At 34.1% G+C, this 24287-nt stretch overlaps 1 protein-coding gene across 5 annotated transcripts in view; it reads left to right on the top strand.

Moving 5' to 3' along the window:
- LOC141447239 (vascular endothelial growth factor receptor 1-like) overlaps positions 1-24287 on the top strand; it is a 534132-nt gene that overhangs the window by 38947 nt on the left and 470898 nt on the right. The window contains exon 1 of one of the 5 annotated variants that reach the window (XM_074114559.1): positions 23219-23238. The exons of the other annotated variants lie outside the window; for them this stretch is intronic. The gene's annotated coding sequence lies outside the window, so the exon portion shown is untranslated. Of the gene's footprint in view, positions 1-23218; positions 23239-24287 lie in introns of those variants that run through there. 5 annotated transcript variants of the gene reach the window in all.

Raw genomic sequence — 24287 nt, 5'->3', positions numbered from 1 at the left:
AATATTTTAGATAAGAATTTTGGCAAAGTACGTAACTTTGGAGTTTTTTTCTGGGTTTTAATGTTAAATTGATACTTTTTTTTTTGTTTATAAGTTCTTGCAGTTTTATTTTTTCTTTCTTTTTTCTACAAAAATTTCTTGTAGTCCAAGTTCCCGCAACTTTTCTTTTCAAGTATATTTATACTAAGTAAGTTTTCGTTCTTCCAATAAATGATAAATAAAAAGTTATCCTAATATATAAATAAATAACTGGGAACTTAGTGAAACAAAAGGCATAAACAATATTGGAAATCTGGAAAGTAAAACTTATTTTCTTTAGATTTTTCTTGAACCAATTTTGCGTATCATTAGGAAAATTCATGTCGGCAAGTTATGAATTATTGATAAAGTTAAAAAGAAACGTTTTAGAATTCTTTTTCTCTTTCCACATTCTTGTTATATGTTATTGATTTTTAGATATCAGCCCGTATGTTTGCATGCTAAGATAACATTTTAAAAAAGTAATGGGTATTTTTCTTACACGTTGAAATGGAAATCAATGGCAAAATAGTAAAAATGAACAATTGCAGGTTTTAGATATGCTTTCTTGAATATTTAATAGCAGAAAGATTTATGCAGTTTTGAAGAAAGACCCGAAAGAGAGTAATTTGGTACTTTTGAATATTTTTGAAAATACAATAATTGTTGAATAATAAAGAGTTCATTTTATTTTAAACATTTCTACCGATTTTTTTTGCCATTTTTCCGTTAGAAGTGGTTTTGTGTTCAAATATTTTCATTTCAGTTGGTCGGGTAAATTGTTAGTAGATACCATATTTGCTGCATATTTTAGCAGCTTCATCAAGTTTTTCATTTCCAATCACATCCCTTATAGTTTTTTTCCCTCCTCTTACGATTCCACCATTTCTCTCGCCTTCAAAAAAAGGAAGCTCAGAAATTATTCAGAGCAGTGCAGCAGTTTAAATTGCATTCATACCCATTATTGCATTACTGCATTATTCCAATTCGGGTATTAATAATTTTTTTGACGAGAATACGTCTTTAAATTTGCTATCATATGGAGGCAATCCAAAAAACCTAATGACAACAAAATCGGGGGTTACAGTTTGGCATTATACTTTCGAATCTATCGTCTAGATCCAAAATTAAATTAGACCACTGGATAACTAAAGGATCAAAGAATTCATTATGATAAGCGAGGACTGTGAAGCATCGCGTGCGGTGGAGGGGGAAGCGCCGCCATTTTGAGATCATTTTGCTGCGTTTCGAGATTTGCAATTAGTATATAACTTTTGAGTCGGAGAAGCTACGATGTTCGTTTAAGTTTTAATCGTCAGGTGTCGTCACAATCTATCGATTGTATATAAAACATTAGTGTAAAATAGTGACAGTGAATATAATAAGGTGTTAGAATAAAAAAATATTATGAAAAATATACAGTGTTGGCCTATACGCGTCGAAAAGCCAAAACCAAATACAGAGATCGTATACGGTTGGAAAATGCTTCTCAAGAACAATCGAATGGTAATAATAAACCACCATATGACCGAGTCTAGCTGTGCTGGGAACGTAAAAGAATGAATGCGGCCGAGCGGATCAACGACGGTGTCAGTACATCTGGGGCGGTTGAAATTATGCAAGTGGATGATGAAATCGTTTCTACATCGACAACGGACTGTATCGCACCACTCAATGAGTTTAATTTCATCAACGTCGATAAATAATGACAAATTTGATTTCATCCTAAATACATTAATAAAAATATAAGCCGTTACGTAAACGTATTCACGTACAACACACGGCCGTGTCCATGACGCAGCCGCAGTTTTTTTTTTTTTTTTTCTGCAGTTAATCAGTGACGAATCTTTGCGGCTAGTGATTGTCCACTGCAGTTGAACGTTTGTATTTGTAGGTGATGCATTTTGTACTGGTTGAAGATGTAAAATGATAGAGAAACTTTAACAGACCCTTTAACTTTTCTGTCCACTACCAGTTTAAATTGCATTTATCTAACTGAAACGTGTTTTATTTAGGATACACATGGAATCCGAGCGCAAATGGATTTGTTTTAGCCACAGATTTGGTTGTGATCGTTGGATTAAATAATTAATTTAGTAATAAAACTCATAAAACAGCTAATTATGGAATTATAAAGCGGTTATGGTCTTTTCTTATTTTAGTTGAGAAAGAAGGCTGAGAATATGAGATTCTGATGCCTAAAATATGTAAGTATTTAAATTATATTTTTGCCAAATATATTAGGCTAACATTTCTATGATATTATAGTACATTATCTTAAAATATGGATTTTAGAGAATACCGCGTCTTAATATTAATATCGCCTTAATATTTAATTATGACTTAAATTTACCTGACTTTAGAAGGAAAAGGAATTTGGAATTAAATTATGGAGCAAGTTTTGCAATGTAACTAATTTGTAATGTTACATTATACTTGCAATCATATTGTACTAATTAATATTTTATTATTTAGCAATGAACGGTGTGGTTTTCATGCTGTGACGGCACATAGTATGTTTACGATCCTATTTAAGATTATTTACTTACATACACTCTAATAAAAAAAAAGCAAGTAGTAAAGTAATCGCCTATTTTTTCCGGCGGGCTTAACGTCCAACTACCAATTAGGTGTCGCGGACGGAGGCGACTAGCAAACCTACTTTACTGTAAATTTCTTTTATTAACCATTAAATAAAATCCAAGGCCTAAAGACCGGGAATCGAACCCAGTACCACAATACATATTAGCTTCGCAGGTATCGCCTCTAACCGTTCGGCTACCGTGGCGCCTCGAAATTTTTAAAATATTTCCTAACATTTTGTCAAGTATTTCAGAGAGATCAGAAGTAAATGTTTAAAGTTCAATTTGTAACCTTTCACTTCCTTATTTTAAGACAATCTACTTTAAAAATTGACTACTGGTCCATCTAAAAGTGTTTTCAATGAATTAAACAACTTGATAAACTAGTACTGTTACGTGCTCGTGAACACGTTTTCTTGTAAAAACAAACGTAATTTCTCATACGAAGATAAAAAAGGAACCCTAGAAAATGATATACCGTTTGAAAGCCCATTAGACAAGGAAACTTTTATAAAAGTGGTGGTCTGATAATGATCACATAAATATATATATAAAAGGAGGTTTCAGGCTGCAGTGCCTATGTACTCTCCACAACATATTAATATTTACATTGGTCGATATAAGTCGAACTTAATACTAAGGCAAAAAACTTGAAATACTACAATGTTTAAATAAATAAATATATAAACAAACAAATAGATATATAAAACCCATTTACAACATCGAAATTTTACTATATATTTCCAATGCGTTTTAAAGATTTGATCCTTGATCTCGAGTAAAGAAGCGCCCTCTAAAAGGTTGAGAATATTGTAACGAAGTTGACCTGGGCATAGAAGAAAGGCCTAGATTGTTCTAGAGGTTGAACGACCAAAGTCAGTAACAGGCCGCCACTGTGTAGACAAAAGGGCCGGTCTCTACCTGAACTAGAAAGGAAAGGGCTAGATTGTTCAAGGAGTTAGTGACCTGTGTAAAAGCCAGCTAAGAGAAAGGCCTCAGTTGGGGTGGTGGCATATGTGTTTTCCCAGCCAGTGATTGACAGGTAGGAGCGAGACAGAGAGTAGGAGGAGGGCGGCCCCAGCTGAGGTGGTGGCAGTATGTTTTCTCCAGCCAATGAACGTCAGGAGGGCGTGGAAACTTATGCTCAGAGAGTTGGTGGAGGGCAGTCCCAGTTGGAGGGAGGCACGCAGTTAAAAGGAGGCAGACACAGCTGGAGAAGTTCGTTTTTAGAGTTTTAAGGAGTTATTAGAGTTCTTAATGAGTTTTTAAGGAGTGAGTTGTTAATCAGTTTTTAGAGCAGTTAGTTATTGAGTTTAGAGAGTTTTAGTCAAGTTCTGAGTTAGTGTTGAGAGAGTCAGTGTTGCGGAGTGCTTCAAAGTTAGCTAGTCAGGCAATTAGTCAGTTGATGAGTAGAGCTGTGTTTGTGTAGCAGAGACTAGTGCAATTCGGTGCAGTGCGGACCAGTGGTTAGTCGGGGAACAGTTTTGTGGCGTTACGTAGTGAGTAAGTAACAGTAAACTGTTGTGACTGTTGTAAATGGTGACTGTAATGAATAGCGTTAGTTACTAGTAAATGTTCATGTTAGTTAATGTTAATGTGTGAATAAATCAGGTTATTACTTACAACTTTAGCGAGTTTTATTATTTAATCAAACCCGCATATTATTAAATTAACTAGTGGCAGGCATTAGTTGTGTAAGTAAAGTTCTTTCTTAGTAAAAGGACAAGAAAAACTTTACAATATAATTCTGATGCCTAAAATATGTAAGTATTTAAATTGTATTTTTGCCGAATATATTAGGGTAACATTTCTATGATAGTCCATTATCTTAAAATATGGATTTTAGAGAATACCGCGTCTTAATATTAATATAGCTTTAATATTTGTATATTTGTAATATATCTTAGTTTTTTCTCTTAGTTAATTGCACTGTAAGAGGCAAATATTTGTAATAACAAATACTAATTTATCTCCATCAAATAACGTGGGAATTGAACATGGCCCAAATAGTAAAATGTATTACTAAATAGATCAGTGATTGAACTTGTCTACAAAATGATTTCCTAGAGTAGTTTGATGACGAAACACTTAAATAGAAATTAAATTTTAATTATTTATTTCAAAGAGAGCGAATAATGGAAAAATTAAGTATGTATTTGTAACGTTTGATAAATATAATTGTATTGTTTAAATTGGCGAAGCGTGCGTAACTGGTGAATAATAATTCTTGCCTTAATTAAATTATAATTGGACTTCAAATTAAATTCTCTACAACCGTATATATACACAAGTTTTGAGAATACGCGTGTGTTATATGTATACTATATATATTATATACATATCGTTTCACCGAGCATACATCATCAATCTCGAGTTTATTTCAATTTGGGAAAGGGGTGCACTGATGAATTTTATTCAAAATTCCGTGAATTTGGTTGTTTTCCTTGATAGATCAAATGCTATTCCGGATATTCATAGTTTTACATTTATTTTATGTTTTTTAACCTTTTACATACTTTAGAAGAAATTAATGAACAAAATAAATTATAGCATATATATACACAATAGAAGACAACAAAAAACGGACAAATTAACTTTAAACAAAGCCAAAATATAACCCTCATTATAAAATAAGAAAATGCCTTTTATTTATTAAAATAAACAATAAAATTGACCTACAATTAAATAAAAATTAAATTCTTCTATAAGTTTATAAATAATTTATAGCATTCACAGTAAAATAAGCAAGACGCCACGATAGCCGAGCGGTTAGAGGCGAGACCTGTAAAGCTAATATGTATTGTGGTACTGGGTTCGATTCCCCGGTCTTAGGCCTTGGATTTTTATTTAATTGTTAATAAAAGAAATTTATAGTAAAGTGCGTTTGTTAGTCGCCTCCGTCCAGGACACCTAATTTGGTAGCTGGACGTAAAGCCCCGTCTGAAAAAATAGGCATTACTTTACTTTACAGTAAAAATAAAGCAAATTCTGCCAATTCCGGACATTTAAATATGACAAAAATCTAACCACTCCGCATTAAAAGCTGCCCTTCCGTTTAAATCCACGCAGAATAGCGCATTCAGCAATGAAATGGTAGATGTATATTTCACGACAGAAACGTTACATAATGAACAATTGTGCACTTGTTCGGATCCAGTTACAGAGCAATTCAATCCCAATAATTCTCCGCACACTTTCATCAAAATGGACATAATGTACAGTTTGTTGTTGCCATTTCCGTAATGTTTTATTTGGATGTTGAACATCTAATTGTTTATACACTTTATAAAAACTACAATAGTTTAGTCCTTTTTTTGGAATTGAAGATTGATTTTTTTGAATTTAATTTTGAAAATCTATTCTAAGGACCTTCAAAAATTGATTGAAGTATTCTTTACAATCACCTGTAGAAATATTAACGGCATCAAAATTATGTTTGCTGTAAAACTCTAACATCTCTTTAAACCAACCAATTGTCTTTCTATCATGTAACAGAGATATACGTTTTCTAATTAAATTCCTCGGTTCGCCTCCAGTCTTTCAATCCAATATTTAATAGAATTGTCATTCAGAATCCTTGACAGACAACTCTGCTCTTCAATACTGTTTGTAAAGTACCTTTTCAAGTACCTGGTACCTGATGGTTGAAAGTGGGCAATGATTGGCTGACAGTGCTAGAGGCTTAGACAGCTTTAAACTAGTACATTGATTGGACGTTTAGCGTGCCACAGTACTGGTGTGGAACAATCTCAGAGAAGCCCAGCTACATGAAGAAGTGGCTAGTCCACTTTATTCTACAAGATAATTACTACTAGAAGTATTAAAAGAGTTGGAAAAATGTTGATTTTAAAAAGAGATTTTAAAGTTTACAGAATTTTCACAATAGCTAAAAAAAAACAAATAGTATTAATAATAATAATATGAATTTTAGTTAAGTGTAGGGAAGGGATTAGCTACGCGGTTAGCGTAACGTATCCCGGGTTAGAATCCAGCTGCTAGCCCTTAGAATTTCTCTTCCTAGGAGCTACTTACAGCTCACTGCTCGGTGATGAACAGTGTTGTCTGTAACATGCAAAGAAGTTCATTAAGGGCTATTTGCCAAAGCTGACTGCATATTTAATCCGTCTAGGTTGTGCGGCTATCAGGATAATTGTAGGCCTATTAACTGGGCCACTGCAGGCTCAGAAAAATAGGGCATCGCATGGGCCTGTCGGATAATAGCCTTTTTTGTAGGTTCTGTCAGGAAGAAGAGGAAACGGCACTCTGCACGTGTTGTGTCAGTGTGAGGGGCTTGTCTGGGCTACAGGAAAAAACCAAGGCCTGGTGAGCTTTACCCAAGAGTGGCTCTCCAGAATTAAGAGTCTGATTAAACAGACGGGTCTGAAGGGCGAGCTCCTAGAGTGGTGGAAGCCACAGTAGATCCATGGGGTCGCGGTGGCGTAGGCCTTTAAGGCCTCCCTGCTTGAACTACCTATTTAACAAGAGAACACTGTCCGGAGGCCGGTAGTGCACTGAAAAAAACTCTGGGCGCCAATAACCTCAGACGTTGACGCACCTTAAATCATAAAAAAAAAAAAAAAATTAAATGCGTACAAGTTAAAACTTGCAATAAGAGATACAGTGTTGACAACCAGTTCGTGTTTTGTTATTGGAAATAAAATATCGTACAAGTTGGAATCGATTTAATTTGATGCTGAATTATTGTATAAATTGAAAACTTTTGGAGGTAATTTTAAAAGTATTTAGAAAAATCAGAATGAGTTTTATGTGCGTCCAAATTTTCACCATCAATCGGCTTTTGGATCTAATTCAAAGAGACAAGCCCCCCTTCACCAATTTTTTTGGAGAGAATTAGTTTACTGAGATTGACAGTAACCCATTCCCTTTCAGTATATTTCTGTTTCAAACTTTTAATTTGATTTCTGTCCGCTTTTCCACATCCTATTTAGAGAGCAGAATCAGTTGTGATTATTTCTCTTCGCTTCTTCTTTTGCTGTATTTCTGTGAATGTGTGTTACAGTGTTTGTTGTGTATATGTCCAGACACTTCCTGGTTTCTGAAATACTAAATTGGAGACGAGGAATGGCTGACTAAGAAACGTGATTTAGCTAACCACAGCTACTTATTTTCTCTACGCCATTTTCTTATATTCTATTTTGTCGCTCAATTCTTTGCTCTCCATAAAAGTATATATTTTCTTATATTCAAACATTTCATTCGCTGCTGAAATGGTGATAATGAGGATATCTATTTATTTTACTCTTTATCTCTTTTGGATTTAATTAAATTTTATCCATTGTTCACCCCTCATTAATTATCCAATTAACCTAATTAGGTTATAGAGCAGCCATACGCAATCGCGTAGCTTTCCTTTTTAACACAAAATGAAGCCAGACGTTTGCCGCTTTACGCAGCCTTCTTGATTAACTAAATCGTCCACTCCAATTGTGATTGCTGCTTGATAATGTTGTGGGACCAAAAACTAGCATTACGGCTTCTTCCAGTTGTTGTCTTAAGAGTTGAATTGTGCTTTAACAATATTAAAAGCGTGGCCAAATACTTGGGAGATCGCCATTTCAAAATCCTGCGTTCACTTACTCGATACCAAGTTAAAGATTGACAAGGAGTTTTGAGTTTAATTTATTATTTCAAATTAAATTTTTATCGAGACCAGAAGATGATCTTACGTACTTATATATAGTGTTCCAAGAAAACTTATTTGTTATTGGCTAGTTAAGCCCCGATTGGAAACAAAATCGGCCATTATTCAACTTTACATAATCACTTCACACACGAGGAGTGGCTATTAAATAACGAGACTATTGCTATAAAACATTTTATTTTAAATTTATACATATTTAGTTATTATCACCTTCAATATACACCCCTCCCCTATCCCTACAACGCTCCATGCGAATTTACCGTTGTTCGAAACAGTGCTGGAAGTCTTTTTCTGTGAGCTCCTGCATGACGCGTGCCGCTTTTTCTTTCACAGCTTCAACGAACTGAAATCGTGATCCTTTTTAATGCAGATTTGATTTTGGGGAACAGATAATATGTCACATGGGGCCAGTTCAGGCGAATAAGGTGGATGACCTAAAACTGGGATGTTGTACTTGGCTAGAAACGTCGTCTTGACAGACAATGCAGTGTGAGCCGGCGCGTTGTTTTGATGGAGAACCCTCGTGGCTTGGTTCTTCCACAAATCGGGTCGTTTTTTCTCTTACTCTTTCCCTTACTCAGCAAGCACCTCACCGGTAGTAATGTTGATTAATTATAATCGATATTTTCATCCGTTTTGAACGTGGAAGGGCTACCCAGGCGGTCATCATCTCCGTCGCCTTCTCGGCGCGCATGTGATTAACATTCATTCCCATCAACTTCTTTTAATAAAAGATAAGTTTCAGTAGCGGTTTCACCAAGTTTCATATGAAATTTCACGACAATTCGTTGCTCTACTAACATGTGTAGTATCATGTTTTCGCGCAAAACGAAACTAACACCTCTTACCCAACTACGGTTCCGGTCAGACAGATTTTCTCTACAAACACACTGAGACGCTGCAATCGAAAGAGAAGGCTTTACGCTGCACAGTTGTCGGTCGTTAGGATTTGGCGCATGCATAGTTCTATCTGTAGCAGCATCAGTCTCGTTATTTAATAGCCACACCTCGTGTATTGGTAAAAATTGAAATATTTAAATTATTATTTTTGTTATTACTGTTAGTTCATTTTCTGTTTTAGTTGCAATGGTTGTTTTTTGTAGCAAAAGTTCGATTTTTGAGCACAATTGGCTTTAGAATTGTTTTTTTTCATGTATCCGTTAGAACAAGACAATAATAAGGTAACAACATCTGTGATGCTTAATGGACATTTTTGAATTTTTGATTTAAATTTTATTTTCACAGAATTGCTCTACGTTTTCTTTTAAAATAATTTCTGGTTTAATTTGAGATTTAATTTATTTTATTGAATAGAAAAATTAGAAGCTGTGATTAGAAAATGAAATTGAATTCAATCATCAATTCATTATAATAATATCCACTCCCCGAACGGTCGAGAGTCCCATTTAAATTGGGATCCAGTTATTAGAACCTGTTCAATAGAACAGCTGGGTCCAACCTGATTCATTCCTTTTACCCGTCAATTACTTTTCTTCATTTATTAAATCTTTCAAGATGAAAGATTTCGATCTGATTCATAATATAAAATAATATTTCGCATCTTGGTTCGTTCGTCTAAATCACTGATTTCTGTTACACTATTCTTTTGGGTAATTGTTTAATTAAATTCACTGCGTTAAATTTGTTATTTTTGTAATGGCAGAAATTGCGCAAAATTTGCTAGCATTTGGAAAAAAAATAAGTGTGTGTCATTAAAATAGGAGGTATTCTTTTGGCCTTCTACCAACAGCATTCTTGGTTTTAACCAGTTCAGTTTGATGTAGAAGCGATGCGCTTCAACCTGATTAAAGCTATCGATCTACCTCAAGAGGACAACCTCATCCTTCAATATCTTTGCTACCTTTCAATCTAATGTTCCAAATTTTATAAATATCTTTAATCTGTGTACTAAGAGTTTCTAGGCGTCACGACAGTCGAACGGTTAGAACAGGGATGACGAACCTTTTTGAGACGTGGGTCAAATTTTGTTCATTTTTTGTTTAGTACTAGCTCTTGGGTCACTAATGTCCATTTGCACAAGAGTTAAGTTTAAAAATTTTAAACTGAATATTTTCAAAACTAAACATCTTTAAAATTCAGTTGACTTAACGGGTAAAACGGGGACGAAACAAGTGCTATGGAAGTCTCTTTTTACTAACTTAACTGAACAAAACCTTACTAAAGTGTGTTTTATCTGAAGAAAAATCTAAATATGGTTATTTGCTTTGGGTTGTCGATTTTTGAGTAAAATTATACATTTTATTTGATATTTTGAAAAACACTTTTACTTTATTTCAAATACAGTAAAAGCTCTTTATTCGCGGGGTATATGTTCCATAAATATGCCGCGAATACAGAAACCGTGAATACGGAATGGTAATTTATATGGGATTATAGGGGATACGTTCCTAGGTGACAAAATAAAAAAAAAACTAATATATAAAAAAATCAATTTAATTGAAGTTTTTGAACATTTTGATTAATTATCTTAAGGCTTAGGCAATGGTTTGAAGAATTTTGTAATTTTCTCTTGCTTGGCAGTTTTTAAAAGCTTTTGTTTGCAGTCAAAGTTTGAACTTGCCACTACAACTACCATCAGGTTCTTTAAAATGAGCGTAAAGATACTTTGCCTTCTCCCGGACCATTGGACCACTCAGGGGCACCCTTTTTTTGGATGCGGTCTTCGATCCATAATGACAACGCCACTTCCATTTTTTTCTATTCCTGGATCACGAACAATTGCTTTCATTCTGTGCGTTTACATTCTCAAAAACACCGATCGCGGCGAAGGCGGCTTATGTCAAAGTCCTCGGCGATATCATTTAACAACATACTTTAGGCAAAGTTGTAATACTAAGATCTATTTTACTTTTTTTATTAGTCCATTTGACGGCATTTACAAAGGATATTGGGTTGGATACCTATTGGAATCCTTTTATTATCATAGTGTACTTCCGCGAATATCCGCGAATATAGGAATTGGGTCGCATTTTTTTAATCCGCGAATAGTGAAAACGCGAATGAAGGAAGCGCGAATAAGGAGCTTTTACTGTACTACAAAAGCATTTGTCGTCATTTGCGTTTTAGAACTGTAATGATCAAACTAAAGGTTATAGATTATAGCATTTAAATTGCTTTTGTGTCAGTGCGTGATTGAAAAAAAATACAGATAGAATATAAATTATCCCCACAATTAGAAAATCTAAATCAAACCCGCGTAAACAAACAAATGGTTGCCTAGCAAATAGGTTCGCCATCACTGGGTTAGAAGCTTTGACCTGCAAAGCTAATATGTATTGTGGTACTGGGTTCGATTCCCGTTCTCTAGGCCTTGGATTTTATATTTAATATTTAATATGTGAACTTTGTAGCTAGTCGCCTCCGTCAACGAAACTTAATTAGTAGTTAGACGTAAAGATCGCCTGAAAAAAATGGGCATTATTTAAATTAATATAACTTAACGTACTAAGAGTTCTAAGAGGTTGATTCGCACTTACAAATTTTGTTAGCACCTTCAATCATTGGCAAGAGTCTAGGGATCTTCGGCAAGCATAGGGAGCATACAGGACACAAGTAACACTTCTACTCCTAAGGACATTAAAGGGATGCACCTTTTACTGCGTAAATTAACCGCCATTTAAAGTACAAAGTACAAAGGCTTAATTATTTTACAAAATGCTTCATACAAGATTGTCTACAACTTCACTTAAATATCATTTTCTTCATTCTGAACATTACCAGACAGGTTAAGTTTCGAAATACTGTTACAAATAAAACCCATTTTTAAAAATCAAAATTACATCTTTTTCTTTAAACAAAAAAATAATTTTTCATATTTTTATAAAACATGAGAATGAAATAAGGCCAAGCCGGCGGTCATTCGCCCATCTTAAAAGCTAAAACTTGAATTTGTCTCTAGGGCCAATATTATCGTTGGCATCTTAACAAAATCACCACTATATTTCAGACGAGATTGGCCCTCTCAGTTTCTGTAATGACGTAACAAAAAAAAAGAAAAAAAAAGAAGAGTAGACATTAGTTCTTTTGACAGCTTGAGTTCGTTTTTTTAATTAATTTTTTGTTTAATGAAATCTTTATTATAAATGGTAACTCGTTTGTTTAGGCAATAAGCTTATGTTTTAACTTTTACTTAATTAATTATCTTTAATTTTACGTATTTATATTAAGTTTGAACTTTCAAGAAAAGGTTATAAGCTTAAAATTTAAATCAATATAAACAGAAAATTCTCCCAAAGAGTCTTTTAAAGTGCTACCAAACTAGAACACTAAAAAGTAAAGTAATGCTTAATATTTATTTTAAAATGCTTGAACGCCCAACTGCGATGAGGTTTCATTTAGGTTTACTCGATACGGATGTATAAACTGACTTAAATTAAAAGTTCAATAAAAATTAAGATTCAATTTTTGGTTTTTTACGTCAAAGGCTCTATCTAAACCAATGACCAGATCTCATTTGTCAAATTTGATTCCACTTAGCATTCAAATCATTATCAAATCATACGAATCCAATTCTTTGAGAGTCAAAGTAAATGTCTTTCTTAAGTAGGACGCAATCATTAATGATTCTTGATATATCTCTTTCTCCCTCTACGTAACTAATTCATTTTTTTTCTTTTGTCTGTTCTGTTGAAATCCCATTAATAAGAACTCCTCAATTCTTCGTCCAATCAGCGTAATCCTTTAGTTTAGCAGCTAACAAATCAAACCTTACCCAAAACATCATTCAGTTTCTGAGATTGTTTTAGAGTTTTTTTACAGCTAGACCCTTGATAAATAAAAAAATATTAGAACTGTCCGATAGGATAGTTGTATAAGGGGGGTTGATCGTCAAAAAAAGTGCACCAGAAAAAGCGGAAGTTTGAAAAACAACCCAACTTTGACCATTTTTTTCTCTTTTTCTATAATAGATAAAATTCCCAAATTTTCTTTTTAAATAAAGGGCAAATCCTCCTTTATAACTGTAATTTTCCCGGAACAACCCAGATCTAATAGATTTCGAGAAAAAAGTTGCCATAAATTGTTCTTGTTCTTCTTGTTGTTGTTACCCTTTTTTGTAAACTACGTACCGTCTAAACGCGTTAATCGATTTTCATTAATAAGATGTCATTCGATTCGGAATTTCATATACAGTCGAACCTCTCAGTAACGGCACTGGCGGGGGAAAGCAAAGTGGCCACTGTTTGGAGGTGGTCGTTAGAAGGAGGTAGGCAAGTTTCATAATGAAAAAATATGGGTTTTTTTTCCCCAAACATCTATTTAAAAATTGTTTATTATTAATAGATTTAAAAACGTACATAATTGCATAATTATTTAGCTATATGATATGCATCAAATTTGTTTTAATTATCCAAAAAATTTATCAAAAAACTACATATTATTGACTTGTTTTAATAATTTTTATAATAATCATCACATTTATTCATAACAATAATAATTTATGGTAAAATTATCATCATACTATCATCTATTATCAGAAAAATAGAACAAACCTTTCGGCAAGTTGGCAAAAATAATATTGTTCGTCCAAAGTTATATTGAAAAATGATTAAAATGGTACAAGATGTATGGAGCTTATATAGGAAACTTTAGGAAAAACCAGAAAAAAAAAAAAACTTGAGAGGGGATAATTATTTTGATCACCGCGTCAAACGAACTTTTAATAATAAGGTGGTGGTTGGTGGGAGGTGAAACATTTAATTTGTTCCCCAAAATCAATGTCCGTGGTCGTTATGCAGAGTGTCCGTTAGACGGAGGTTCTTTTATATAGAAAGTGTATAGGGGTAAAACGGGGAAATCCAAAAACTGCCCGTAAATGGAGGTGGCCGCTAGTGAGAGTGTCCTTTGTGGGAGGCTCGACTGCAGATCTGCCTTTTTTGCGGTTTCGACGCTCTCTCTTCATCTAATGTGAGACCTAAATTACTAAATTATGTTTGTTTTTAAAGTTTAAATCTCTCTGGGGAAACAAAGATCAATAAAATTTTCTTTCAGGTTATTAGAGGAAAACTGGTCAATACACAAAAATAAAAAAGTTATTATGGCCGCCGAGTGCAAGGAGAACACATAATGCAACATTTATGCATTTATTACGTCAACAAATTTACTTTTTAAATTGATTTTGTGTCCTCGTTCTTTATAACGGTTGAAGTCTCCGGCAACTAAAGATTTCTTTGTTGAGAGCTCCTGAACCAGGGAAGACCACTTATTCTTGGTGCTGAAAGTACTCACGCAGGGTTCTCCAGGGTAGTTCTGGGTAGAGCGAAGAGCTGGAGTTGAACAACATTTCCCTCAGTAACTTCTGTCCATCATCTGGGTAATTACCTAAAGCCACTAAGGCAAATCGGGGAGCCCAGTTAGCGGTAACTTCTAGCGTTAATCCCTCGATTCTGCTGCCCAATGCTCTCCTACATAGAAATATATTCTCTTAATACCTTGGTAAACTACCAGATCTCTCTATAGAAGTACCACGAAGAAGGAGTATCCCGATAGTTTCAGCAAAAACAACCAGAGATGAACTTGTATCAAAACAGTTCACCAATCGCCCTTCCCAGATGATCGGGAACTAGGAACTTTCTTTGCCCAACTCTCCACCGCAAGGAATGAGAAAGTGTAAAATTGAGGATTATCTTAATCCTATCTTTGGGACAATTCCTTCGTCCTCTGTGTTAGCCTGCACTTAAAATGCCCGAAGGTATCACGTGAAACTAGAGATCAGAATTTGCCTTTCAGCAAATTTCCTTTAAATTTACATCACAATTCAGTTTCAGGCTATTTCAAGCTAAATTCAGCTAGTATTTTTTTTTGTAAAGTGACGTCATATTTGTAAAGTTGTAGGCGACGTCATATTTTATACAATTTCAAGAATTCCTTTACACAATTTTACCAAATTTTAAACCTTAACACAAAACATTTTGCTCGCTTAACTTATCAAAGTATCTGGATAGCTAATGTCTTTCACAAAAGCGTAGTAATTGTGCTTTCATTTACATCTATTACGGCCTAACTTGTTGAAAACAGAAGGAATAACCGAGAAGTATTTTGAGACTGGAGTTAAATAACATGGAAATTTGGTATTAATATTACGTTCATTGATGCGAGAAATATACAAAATAAGTTAGCTCTCTGTATGTTATATATTATTTGAATTATTACGCAAGTTTTCTATTTGAAGTTGGTACACTTGGCTTCTATTATTTTGTTACTAAAAATAGTATTTTTCCATAATTTGCTTATTTAAACATTGAATAATAAATTTTCTTGGTTTAAATTACAATTGATACGTAAGTTCAGTATTATCCAAATGTTTATTAAGTGGGGCTTTAATCAAAGTTTCTTGTGTAAACTAATCAATCAGAAACTGATTTTCATTCCTATTTACGTTTAGTTCCTGTAATAAAGGCTAACATCCTGTTATAGGATATTGTCGATAACTTTATTCGGAATCAAAGATGAAGTTTTTAGGTATCGTAAATATTTAGAAAAGAAGACAGATTATTGCTAATTTCAGTTATATTTTTTCCTCCCAATCTTCAAACGATTCAAACTCTTCAATCGTAAATTCTCCGCACTAGCGTTAAAGCTCCATTTTCAAATCTAACCATCTACACCCACTTAGGAATTCCGTTTATAAGTCCTGGTTTTGCTTGAACTAGCTGAACAGAACTTACAGTCTCATTCCAAGCCTCTTGTTCGCTATCTATCATGTCATCACCTTTCAGATCATCCTACTAGAACAGGAGACAGCAACCTATTTTATGAAAAGAACCATTTCTCCTTTAAGAATTTTAATAAATCTTACCAAAAGCCGCAAGGTACTAGTGTACAAAACTCTGTAGATCATTTGTATTCACAAATTATTATTTTATGATATTCAATAACATTTAATTGTTTTAAATATTTATTTTCACATATTGCGAAGTAAATAAACAAATAAATAATAACTAAACGAATGAAAAGGCGGATGTCTTTCAATAGACAGGGTGAACCAGTAAGTAATGTCCATAGGCCTACTGTTTATAGTACATCTAAGGTAGAGTTCAATGACCCAACTTCATCACTTCATATTTTCAACTGTTCTTGAGTTTTTTTTCCTAAAATCATTACTTTTTTGCAATAAAAATGTTATTACTCAGAAAGTTTTAGTAATAACACGATTAGAAATACAGATAAATTTTTCTAAAAACTGACACCATTTCGAAGCATAAATTATTCTCCAAACAGCCTCAATCTTCCTCCTGGATACTGGAAAAATAAAAGTAACCGAAATTTTCGAAGAAAACTCATTAGGCCCTTATGTGATCATTATCAGACCTAGGTGCTGGCACTTTTTAGTAAAAGTTTCCTTGTCTAATGGGCTTTCAAACGGTATATCATTTTCTAGGATTCCTTTTATCTTTGTACGAGAAATTACGTTTGTTTTTACAAGAAAACGTGTTCACGAGCACGCAACAGTGTTAGTTTATCAAGTTGTTTAATTCATTGAAAACTCTTTTAGATGGACCAGTAGTCAATTTTTTAAAGTAGATTGTATTAAAATAAGGAAGTCAAAGGTTACAAATTGCACTTTAAACATTTACTTCTGATCTCACTGAAATATTTGAGAAAACGTTAAACAACGTGAAACATTTTAAAAATTTCGATTACTTCTATTTTTCCAAAATTTGGAGGAAGATTGAGGCTGTTTGGAGAATAACTTATGCTTCAAAATTGTGTCAATTTTTAGGAAATTTATCTGCCTTTCTAACCGTGTTATCAGAATCGAATTCGGACTAAAACTTTTTGAGTAATAACATTTTTATTGCAAAAAAAGTAATAATTAAAAAAAAAAAAAATTTAAAGTGGCGTCACTCAAGAACAGTGGAAAATATGAAATTGGGCAATACGTCTTTCAAGTCCACTTCAGATGTACTTCACACAGTAGGCCTATGGACATTACTTACTGGTTCACCCTGTATAATTTCGTACTTTATTTCTAACTTTTTCTTTTTGAAAAAATATCTTTACTTTAATAAATGAAATTTTCATTTGTTTCAATAAAATTAAAATATACAATATACTTTGTACAGGCTGAAGAGACACACAATTTAGATAGAAGAGCCGCATGCGGCTCGCGAGTCGCGGTGGCCGACCCTTCTCCTAGGCGATTAAAACGCCAGTGGTCTCGCGGTTTTCTCTTTACTGAAGAGTATAATCAATCCTGGAGAAGACTTAGAAAGTGTCACCACAAAGTTCTCTCAGTTAGTGGGATTATAGTGTTACCCTTTCGACCCAGGTGTGTTAGGTAACCTTCAGTGCCTATAGTACTTTTTAACAATTATAATTTGATTTACATTTATAACATGAAAGGTTGCTGTATCTTCTGTCCTGTCTGTTAAAAAGCTCATATTTTTATTAAATTTTATTATAAATCCGACAATAACGAAGTCAATGTCTAGGATGGCAGAAAAAGGGCAAAGAGAAGGTTCTTCTTCAATAAAACGCTCAACCTCTTACTGCACAACTGTCGCTGCAAACTATTGATAAAGTAGCTTGTGAACTCCTATCTCATCCTACTTACATTACTTCGTATTTTTATCTGTTTAATCCGATAAAAGAAGCTTTGCTTGGTATCAAGTTGAACAGCAAAGAAGATTTTGAAGAAAAAAAAGGTACAAAACTTGCTGGGAAATCAAGGATATGAATTCTTCGCAAAGAAGATAAGAAGTCCCGGTCAGTAGTGCATGGAACAAGTGCATAGAAGTTGATCGCGAATAATTCGAATTATAAACAAATTTTGTATTAATTTAATCAATAATTTTTGACGAGCAGCTATTTGTCTGTTTAAAAGACCTTCGTATATTTTACAATTCATTTGATTCGTTAAAATCATTTTGACAAAACAGCATTAAATATTTTTATACGGCGGGGCTCCTGTCCATCTGTCCTCTTCAACAGCAATCCTCATCTGGTGCGCTACTTTGGGCTGTACATAGGCAAACGACTCACGTGGAACCCACACACTAGACTTAAAAGACAAGCAATGACGAAACGTGCGAAACTGCTTTACAGACTATTTGGACGACGCTCCGTATTGCCTACAGAACTCAAACCCTTAATATGCAGTACTATCCTCAAACCTATGTGGACTTACTAGACTAGAGCTGTGGGGTTCAGCCAAACCAACAAAACATACGGACAGTACAAGACATTTCAGTCAAAACTACTGCCGACAGATAGTTGACGCTCCTATCTACGGTGACTACCCACACTCTTCACAACGACCTCAACATTTCCTTCGTACACCAACTCGCCAAAACTAAATATCAAAAATTCCATACTGCTCTCTCCACTTGCTCTAATCCTCTTGTACTGTCTCTCGCCTCCTCTGACAATCCTCCTTGTAGACTGAATCGCCAGTGGCCCCGCGACTTCCTTGAGATCTGAAGACCTAAAGATCATTACATCCCGTAGTGAGTGCTACTCCTGGGTAGTTTCTCTCCTCCTGCTCTTCACGTACCAATTAATCTTAGTACTTCCAGATTTACTTATTGTATAAGGTAAGTGGGGGGAAGATGCCAGTTGGGGGAAGATGCAAGTATCGTCAGATTTTGCATATCTACAACTGGATGACAGCGATTCCTACGTTAAAGTGTGTAGTAAACAACTGTGAATACCGTGCTTGTGAATATTTCTATTTATATCTAGTTTAATCGTCGTTAAACTGAAAATTCAACTCTTTGAACTTGGTGAGTACCCATGTTATAATATTTCGTTGTCTATTCTTAAGGTTTGGTGACGGATTGACTAGATTAAACGTAATAATTCCGTGATATTTGGGTCGTGTACATCTTGGTGAGTACGTGTTAGCTTGAAACAACATGATTGAAGCCTTAGTACAAAAATAAACCTTTGTGGCGTCTTCCTCCAGTGCTTGGGGTAAGATGCCACCTATTGAAGTGTTTCAATTTCATATTGATTCTCGTTCATTTTTACATTATAATGATATATTTTATAATATTAAATCAATATAAAACAATTAATGACACACGAAATATAGTTTCTGTATAATACATTAATATTATTAACCCTTGAGCCGTCACCTTATGTGAAGTGCCATAAGCCGTCACCTCGGGCCATATTGACCCAGCATTAAAAACTATTAAATAAAAAGGAAAACTAACTAATATCGTGTTATAGGGAATAGAAATCGAAGACAAAACTTTTTGGCAGCAGGTCCTTAACAACTGTATCCATTCTAACCCGGGACGCAGAATCACCAGACTTCAATTTGGGTCTTTGCTGAGCGCCGCGTGGAATAGGGCAGCCACTGTTGGAAATGGCAGCGTGGGATTTTCTGCATGCCGAATTTATCCATATGATCCGCAAAAAATTCTAGAACATGCTTATACCATTCCGACAATATGAAAGAAAATTTGAATGCCATACAAGGAGTTAACGCACCTCTGGCAATAGCTTCAACAAGCAGCAGCGGTGCCATCACTTATTTTGAAGAAATTAGTCCTATCCCCAGATTTCAGAAACCCAAGCAAACTCGAAGAAAGAAACAAACTGCTGAAGCCCTTACGACGGTGGAGAAACAGGAGGCATAGAGAAGAAAGGCTGTTCTGCCGACAAAAAAAAAGGGGGAAAAGTACTGCAGAAAAAGAAAAGGAAGGACAGTTCATCTTCAGCATCCTCCGCTCCCGATAATTTGGTAATGACCAGTGGTGAGAGTGACATTGAAGAGGAGGACGATGATTTTTGTATTGAGTGTAAAGGATATTTTTATGATAGGAAGGGCCCAAAATGCGATTGGCTTCAATGCATAACATGCAAGAAGTGGCTACATGAAATTTGCAGCAAAGACAATTTGCATTGCAAAAAATGTTAAAAATTAAACAAAAAATGTCTTTTGTTCGGTGTTCCTTCCCCTCAGTGTTTAATGAGAATATTTTGCTGTTTACCTAACATTAAATTTGTAATTTTTTCTTTCTCAATTTATATCTTAAGATATTGTTGCATCTTCCCCCGCATCAACTGGCATCTTCCCCATATGATGGGGGAAGATGCCAGTTTTGACAAATTTCATGCAAATGCATTTTTAATGGTTTTGCATTTAATTAAATAGACCAATAAATATATGTAATTAAAGAATAAAAAACAACCTGGATGTTGATACATTTGGTGTTGTTTTTCGATAACCCAGTTCCCTACAAAACGGAAATAAGTGTTAAGTGTGGCATCTTCCCCCCACTTACCTTACATGTAATACAGATTGTAGATAACTTAATAAATTAAAAAAATAATAATCATCATTTTTTAACATAAAATTCAACTCGGTAAATTTTATTTTACGATAAAATAAAGAAGAGACAGTATTTCGTCTTAGATTAATATTTATAGCATGAAACTTTTTGAAGGATGTACAAGTTAGTCATGTGAATAAAATCTTTCTGAAGTCATGTTCACAGTTGAATGACGATAACAATACAAGGTTTATGAAAGTAAGTATATTTAAATGCTTTTAGTAGGTACTTACCAAGCGTCTTACACATTGTTAGCTGTCTTGTTCAAATTTCAGTATAGTCTTAGCAAACTGTAAGGATATTATTCAACTTTAATGGTTACAATAAATGTAACTTACGTGAAAGATTATGCTATTCTCTTATGGGATCTTTAAAGAAGATTTGTAACTGTTCTCGGATGGTGAGGCAGCGCTGAAAGCACCAAATAATCCTTGAAGGTTGATGCGAAGAATGTTGCACGGAACTATTAAGGAGTTCTATCAAACTGAATCCCGATAACCAGTCTTAGACTCGGATCTACGGTTGATCCATTTCTGGGCGCGATTCAATCTACGCTTCCAGTAATGGACGGCTTTACAGCATTTTTGTTTTTTCTTTTCCTTAAGTATGAGCTCAATAGGTTGTAAGGATCTAAAATGTTGATTAACAGTCAAGGAGTGGCAGATAAAATAATGATCAGGAAGTCTCACAGTCTCCTGATTTGTATTCTCTCAAGGCTCTAAGGACTCAACTTTGGTGTAGTAGGTCCTGTAATGCGCAAAAGATTTTATTAACAATAATAAGAACTTAAACTTGATGGTACTTATTTGTTTTTACAACACACGTAAATAATACAAACACTAGTTAAACTAGGGAACGGATTAGCTATGCGTTTAGCGTATTGGATTCCCATGCAGAGAAATAGGGGTTCAAATCCAGCTGCAAACCCTTAGATTTTTTTTCTTCCTAGGAGCTTCTTCTGAATAAACTCCGGGCGCCAATAACCTCAGATGTTGACGCGCCTTAAATAATTGCAAAAAAAAAACTATACTTAAGTAAAAGCAGAAATTCCTTCGATTATATTTCCAAGTATGGTACACCTAGCTTGGCCCAATTCTTTCAGCTAAACTGCCAGACAGGACACTTAGAGCTCTAGAGTCACAAATAGCCTGAACCTTAAGTCAGATCGCCAGCGCCAAATCCTGAAGAAGACTATCTTCCACCTCGACAAAGACTATTTTCCGAAAACTCGGCAATAATAAAAATAATAACGACTGAAATTAGCCTTTCTTCTTCCTTCAGCATTATTTATTTCATTAAACGGAACTTCCAAAACTCTAAAAATAAAATATAATTGAAAATGAATAAAAATAAATCAATTAAATAGAACAAGACAAGTAAAGTACGCCGACATATTTGAATTATTTATAAACAAAAGCCATCATCAGTGGAAATTTTAATGTATAATTGTTATTTTTGTTCTTGTTTAATTTAGTGAAGGGAGCAGTTTTGTGCACGCGAACAGTATTAATGCCTGTTCATGGTGTTTGTACAATCCATTATCTTGTCACAATTAAATGCAGACAAGTCTTCCTTCACCCCTCTTCTTCATTTGTATTATACAATTTATCACTTCAGGTAAAAACTGGAGCACTCTATAAATAGTACCGCTTAAGATGTTTTCAGCCCTGTCTTTTGTACATAAATGTGAAAGATGGAGAGAATTTTATTGAAATAGGATCTAATGTACATATTACTTTGACTCTGTTTCTCTTTATTACTATTTTGTTTTATTATATTTATTATTATAGAAGATTACTGTTCAACAACTTCGGTGATTTATTCATTAACACAAGGAGAAAAGAGATTATTACCTATTTCATTCGTAACTTTTTTTTATTTTGCTTTAAAGTTAAGCTTTTAACTTAAGAACAAGGGCTAATACTTTTGGACAGTTGTAATATAGTTTTACATTATGCATGTTTGCTTTGATCTAGTTTACATAGTTCATAGATTGAGGGGTAGTTGGTGGTCTAGTGGTCAAGAGCTTGGCTTTGTGTGTAGGAGATCACCGGTTCGAATCCTGTGTTTGACTACTTTTTATTTATTTAAAAAAAAATTTGTTAAGCCCTGTCTGAAAAATTAGTTGATTAATTTAGACTATATTGAAAGTTTGGCATTAATAATAGCAAAATAGTCAATGAAATTGCAAATAATCTTTCCTTCCCCTTTTATTGTTATGGATAATTTATTAGCAATGTGGATTTGGAGCCATTCTCCAAATTGTTAAGGCTTTTGCTCGAGTTTGGCACTCAGCATTATTGTGGATTATTATGAAAGAAGTCTTCCATTTACCTACGTAATACCTAATTATAAATATCACTCCTTACTAACCGTTTCTTTCAGATTAGTTGTGGATCAGCCTCTTCCGACTACTCATTAGCATTGGCTGGTGTACCTCAAGGTAGTATTCTTGCTGATGATAATGCCATTCTCTCTTCTAGCTTGGACGCCATAACAGCTTCCTCATATTTATAGTCCTTAAACCAAATAGAATCTTAGGTGAATCAAATTTAATACGAGATCCTAACAAATTATTTTCACTTCTTAGAGAGCGGACTGGAATTTGTGATAGTGCGTTCAGATTACGTCATTGATGAATGGTATCTGCAGTTCGTAAATACTGGATACGCAGGTAAGGAGCGTTAGTTATCAAGGGCAGTATTTTGGATTGCATGATTGGAGCCGGTGAATATTAAAACGCTCGGTTGAACCATATAATTCGATTCCCTAAGTACAAATTGGTTTTTAGGACTAGATTGCAGAGCTGTAAATTTTGATTTAGAATTAGTTTCACGCTTTTATCCAGGAGTCGTTTGAGTAGATAACGTTCTTTCTGTGTCTTCGCTGCGAATCAATCTTGAAACTGGGTTCTAGGTGAAGCGTTTCTGTGAAGAATCCTAGGTAATTCACTGTACGAATCCACCATAATGAGAACTGTTTGCTGATAACAGGAGCACAAATACGTAACTTGTCTTAGTTGAAAGATTATGCTTCTACTTTTATTGCCATTAATTCCTTACTGACCCAATGATTTTGACGAAATTGAATTGTTTTACATAACAAAATCAATAAATTGACAGTGTTGTAATGTTATTTTCAAATAAATATCAAATTTGTTTTGAACTCTATTTTATTTAAAATTGTAAATGCAATTTGTTTGGATAGCAAAACAAATAATATACATACACCCCTTTTATTCACTTAATGGAATGCAACGTACGCCATAACCATTAAGTGTAAACTTTATTTTCACTAACCACGAAGTAAGTACTATATATATTTACTGCTCGGTTATTGTCCCATGTGAATTAAAATAGCAAACTTCTCGCCATATTTTGTAGATAAATAGCTGTCACATTTATCATTTTAAGCGAATATAAAATGAAATTATTTCAATTTATTAAAATAAAATTGTGTCTCTACATGGAAACGCTTGAAATATGATCAAGTTAGTGCTTGTAGCTTGCACTTACTATACTTTATGAACTCTCCACATTTAGTTTTAGAAAAACTTTGAATTAATCACTGGTTTATTTTGTGAAAATACGATTTTTTCGTTTAGTTAAAAAAGAAATAAAATATAAATAACGTGTATTTTGAATGAAAATAAGAAAAATAAGATTTAATCAAAAGCTACACTAACGATTCGATTAACTTCCTGTATCGATTGTATAGAGCTCT

This window comes from Rhodnius prolixus, unplaced genomic scaffold (genome assembly GCF_049639745.1).
Source record: "Rhodnius prolixus isolate KJV_2025 unplaced genomic scaffold, Rpr scaffold_7, whole genome shotgun sequence".
In the NCBI taxonomy this organism is placed as follows: Eukaryota; Metazoa; Arthropoda; class Insecta; order Hemiptera; family Reduviidae; genus Rhodnius; species Rhodnius prolixus.
Note: the sequence above shows the minus strand (reverse complement) of the source record. Positions and strands in the feature narration are given on the sequence as shown.